We start from the raw sequence: 4,461 nt of genomic DNA, 5'->3' as shown, positions 1-4,461 counted from the left end.
GATTTGATTTTTCTGGAGTGTGGCCTGGGCATCTGGATTTTAAAGCATAACAGCAAGTTTGGGAACCGCTGGCCTGAAGAGACTCTCTTTAGATTATGTGTTTGTGTGAGTTTGTACGCACGTGTGTCTTCTGCATTTCTTAGACTTTTTAATGCAGTTATTTAGGTGGCAGTTCATAGAGTTGAGTTCACTGTATGCTTTATACCTGCATATAACAAGAAGTGGACACATTTATCTTTAAAATTCTAATTTTAATTTTAAATTAAAAGCATTGTCCCAGGTCATCCCAGTACATTTAAATGTTCATGTACACGTCAGTCTTTAGTCTCAGATTTTTTTCTCTAATTGAAGCTGCTACTGCAAGAGTATCTGAATCCTCCTGCTGGGGTACCAGACGTGCATGAAAGACAGGTGACGCTCTTTTTGAATAATAGTATTTCAAAACCCTAATTGCCGCCAGTTATGTCTCTGACATATGGCATTTTTCTTAATTGGGACTCCATTTACTTTGTAAGAATTGAGGACCAGAAGATTTTTCCTCAAGAAACAGTGGAGCAAATGAAGAGTGTAAAAACATTTTAAGCATAACACCAAAGTATCCCAATGTCAAACATATGAGTGTTATCAACTTTAACATTTCGTATTTTTTGTTCACTTTAAATCTGTATTGTACAGGCTTTGCTGTTTGTTCTTTTAAAATATCTTTTAACTTAATATTTGTTTTTAATAGATACTTTTACAGGGTACAGTTGGTTTTTGTATATTTATCTTATGTCCTGCAACTTTGTTAAACTCATGTATATTTTTCATGTTTTTGTAGAGTCTTATATTTTCTACATAGGTGGTAAATATAGACAGTTTTATTTGTTCTCTTTTAATCTGGATCTTTTACTCTTTTTTTTTTTTTGTTTTTTTTACCTTTTCTATAACATCCATTATCATTTTGAACAGGAGAGGTAAGAACAGACACTCTTACCTCCTTTTTGAGGTGAGAATCTTACAGGGTACGCATTTACGTTTTCAAAGTTAAATTTGATATTAGCTCTAGTGTCTTCAAAGATATCCTTTATGAGCTTGAGGAAGTTTTCCTCTATTCCTAGTTCTTGAGAATTTTTATCAGAAATGAATGTGCATTTTGCCAGGTGCTTTTTCCGTCGATATTGAGATGTTTATCTTTTCCAGTCTGTTAATATGGTGAACTACACTTATTGATTTAAAATTTTCAAATCTTAAACTATCCTTGCTTTCCTAGAATACATCCGATTAGTGATGCTGTATGACCCTTTTTACATATTTTTGGATTTGACCTGCTAAAGTGTTGAGCATTTGTTTGCATTTACATTCATGATGGCTGATCTTCTGTCGTTTCCTTGTCCGGTTTTTGTGTCAGTGTATTCCTGGCTTTGTCAATCAAATATTCCCTCATCTTAAATTTTTTCGAGGCAGTTCATGTAGAATCAGCTATTTCTTATGTAAACGTTTGCTAGATTCCCCCAGGGAAACCATTTGGGCCTAGAGGTATAGCTGTGGATTTAATTTAGTTCATAGCTGCAGAGTTAGTTAGGTGGATTATCTGTTTCTTCTTGATTAATATCTGAGAGTTTGTTTCCTTCAAGGAATTTGTCCACTTCGTCTGAGTTATCGAATTTATTGGCATAAACTTGGCCTTTTCATTGGCTGTTTAGACCACGTACATTTAATGTGACCATTGATAAGGCTGGGTTTAAATTTGCCATCTTGGTGTTCGTCTTGGTGCCATCTGTTCTTTGTTTCCTTTCCTCTCCCTCCCTCTCTCTCTCTCTTTTTCGCTTGTATGTTTTATCGCTCTATTTCTCTTCTTTGCTTTATTAACTGTACCTCTTTGTTTTAAAATCTTAGTGATTGATTTAGAGTCTATGTCGTGCCTATTTAACTTTTTCTAGTTTGAATATAGTCAGGCTCAGAGGGATGGAGATAACGTGCCGGAAGAGGGAGTTCCAGGAAAACAGCAGTGTTGGTTGTGAGCACCTGTCTTTTTCAGAGCATCTGTCTTTTTTCGCTAGATTAAAAGTGGCAGTTTCAGCTATAACTAAATTATTAAGATGTGGACTCTGGAATTAGACCTGGGTAGGAGCTCTGTAACTGCTCCGTCTGTGACCTTGGGTCCTTAATCTTTCCAAGCCTCTGTCTTCACGTTTGTAAAATGCACATCATGGTTGCACCTGCTGTAAGGTTCTTATGTGGAAAGAATAGACCAAAGTATGTAAGCCCTTGGACAGTGCCTAACTCATGGCGAAGACTGGGTCAAAGTTAGTTGCTGCTAGCCCCATCATCCTTCATCATCATCATTATTATAATTAGATCGTTTTTCCCACTAATTCCCTTTTGAATAAGGATCCAACTAATGAACTCCTAACTAGGTAGCAGAATCCTGGAAATGATCCTTAAGGCATTGGTGAAAATCAGTAAAAGAAAGTAAATCAATAAAAAGAAAGAATAATGTTGTAATTCATTTTGAAAAAAATCATGTTACCTCGAAGGTGACTGACCTTTGGTTATGGGCCAGGGCCTCTTTGCACGACTAAAGTAAGCTCTGATGATTATTCATAACTTTTTCAAAGCCCATCCGAAGTACAGCTTTGACGAGGGCACAGAGAGAAGCACCACAAGTCAGCCTGGCCTCGGCTTAGGAGCACAGACTCTGGGATGGGATGGGAAAGGCTGTGATGCCGGATCCACCACTTTTAAGCCATGTGACCTAAAGCACAGTTTTAGCATTCCTGTGCTTTCGTTTTCCCTCAAGCATGCTAGCGACAGCTCCGCAGGATTCGTGGAGGAGGAAGTGCGTGAATCACCCTCCCGTGAAGTTCTTTGGACAGTCCACATAGTAAGCACTCAGGAAATAAGAGCCGATGTTCTTGAACGTCGTTAGAGTAATCCCGGCGGGGTCTTTAGCTCAGCCCACAGCCTCCCACCATTTTACACGAGATCATTAGCAAAGGAGTTGATCTGACGTCAGCGGCAAAGCACCAGGCGCAAAGCCCAGAGGCCTGGGTTCTGCTGCGTGGTTTTCTATGGTGATTTTGTTTGTGATGAGCTACAGTTACCGTAAAACTTCCCTGTGTCTCTAAAAGTCATCATCTCGTAGAAAACCACGTCGCTGTCCCCCTTGCCTTCAAAGTCCCGAGGCTGGTAAGTCATTATGACAAATGGATTGTTCTGGAGTCCAGGGTCCCAGTCTTAGCACAGGTTTTGAGATCAATGTCATACAGTAATTAGCCATTTTGAGGAAATAGGACTAAAAGCTCTGTTCTTAATTAATAAAATGACCCATATTTCAGCCACTCAAAGTCCTAACGTCATTAATAACCAGTTTTTGGTGCTAAAAGTAGAGTTGGAAAAAAAAAGAGCAATGAGGACGTTGGAAATCAGGACATTTTCCTCTTTAATTACGTGTTTCATTAGTTGCCCGTTATCGGAATTTGAAATGAACTACTCACGAGTAAACGTTTGCTGAGTGGATGAGTGCGCGTGAAATGGAATGGTGATGCGCACTGACCGGCTTCTCACACGGTGGCCGTGACCTCTCGACACTGACTTGTGGTGAGGCTTGCTTAGGGTGTAGCTCTTCACAGTCGATTGGGTTAATGGAAGGTTTTAGAGATGCTATGATCTCATAAAGGACCAGCTCTTTTGTTACACAAAACATTTCGTTGCACTAAAAATGAGAAAATAAATAATGAACATAGAAGCATTCCCAAAGAAACTTAAAAAAAAAAAAAAACTTCCTAAAGAAAACTATTGATAGTTTTCAACCAGACTTGTCGTGCACTTTGATTTTTTTTCTCCCCCAAGTGGAATTATTCTGTATGTAGCAGGGGCTTCAAGCATGGCTGTGCTAAAAGTCTCATCCTGGACCTCGTGGATCTGTTTTCTACCCTCTTCACGTCACAGCCTCAGATCCTGAACACTGGGCTCTGGGCAGACACAGTTCGTCAGGGCTGTTAGAGCTTGCGTTTCGTGGCATATGAACCACATCTTATTTTAAAATACCGTGCTGTGCAGTTTGGGAGGTACGTTGCATCCAGCAGAGACCTCAGGCTGGATCCTTATCCCCAGCGGCGCCGCTCAGCTGCCCGTTGAGAAGCACGTGCAGATGCGCCTTCGCCTGCTGGCAGGGGCGTCATCGTCTTTCTAAAACGAGATCTCTGAGACCTGCGAGGAGCTGGCTGAAGCTCCGTGTCACTGGGAAGCAGGGCCACCCAGGGAGGTCGGATAAGACGGGCACAGCCCCCTTCCGTGGGGAAGAGCGTTGTGTACCTTACAGAGCGACACTTACAGTGCCACCGCGTGTCCGGTGCTTTACTTTGTGTGTCAAGGTGAGATGGAGCATTTCGACGCTAGTCCATCAGTAGCTCCCGTTTTATCATTAGGGAGCAGGCTCAGAAAGGCTTTGCCTAAAGGTAAACAGCTAATGAGTCC

The 4,461-nt window shown here is 40.9% G+C and overlaps 1 protein-coding gene across 1 annotated transcript in view; it reads left to right on the top strand.

Annotated features, from left to right (window-relative positions):
- SUMF1 (sulfatase modifying factor 1) overlaps positions 1 to 4,461 on the top strand; it is a 79,281-nt gene that overhangs the window by 68,947 nt on the left and 5,873 nt on the right. The gene's annotated exons all lie outside the window — the stretch shown is intronic.

The sequence above is a fragment of the Pteropus vampyrus genome, unplaced genomic scaffold, assembly GCF_000151845.1.
Source record: "Pteropus vampyrus isolate Shadow unplaced genomic scaffold, Pvam_2.0 Scaffold100, whole genome shotgun sequence".
NCBI classification, from domain to species: Eukaryota; Metazoa; Chordata; class Mammalia; order Chiroptera; family Pteropodidae; genus Pteropus; species Pteropus vampyrus.
The sequence above is the reverse complement of the archived record's forward strand: the minus strand, read 5'-3'. Positions and strand labels throughout refer to the sequence as shown.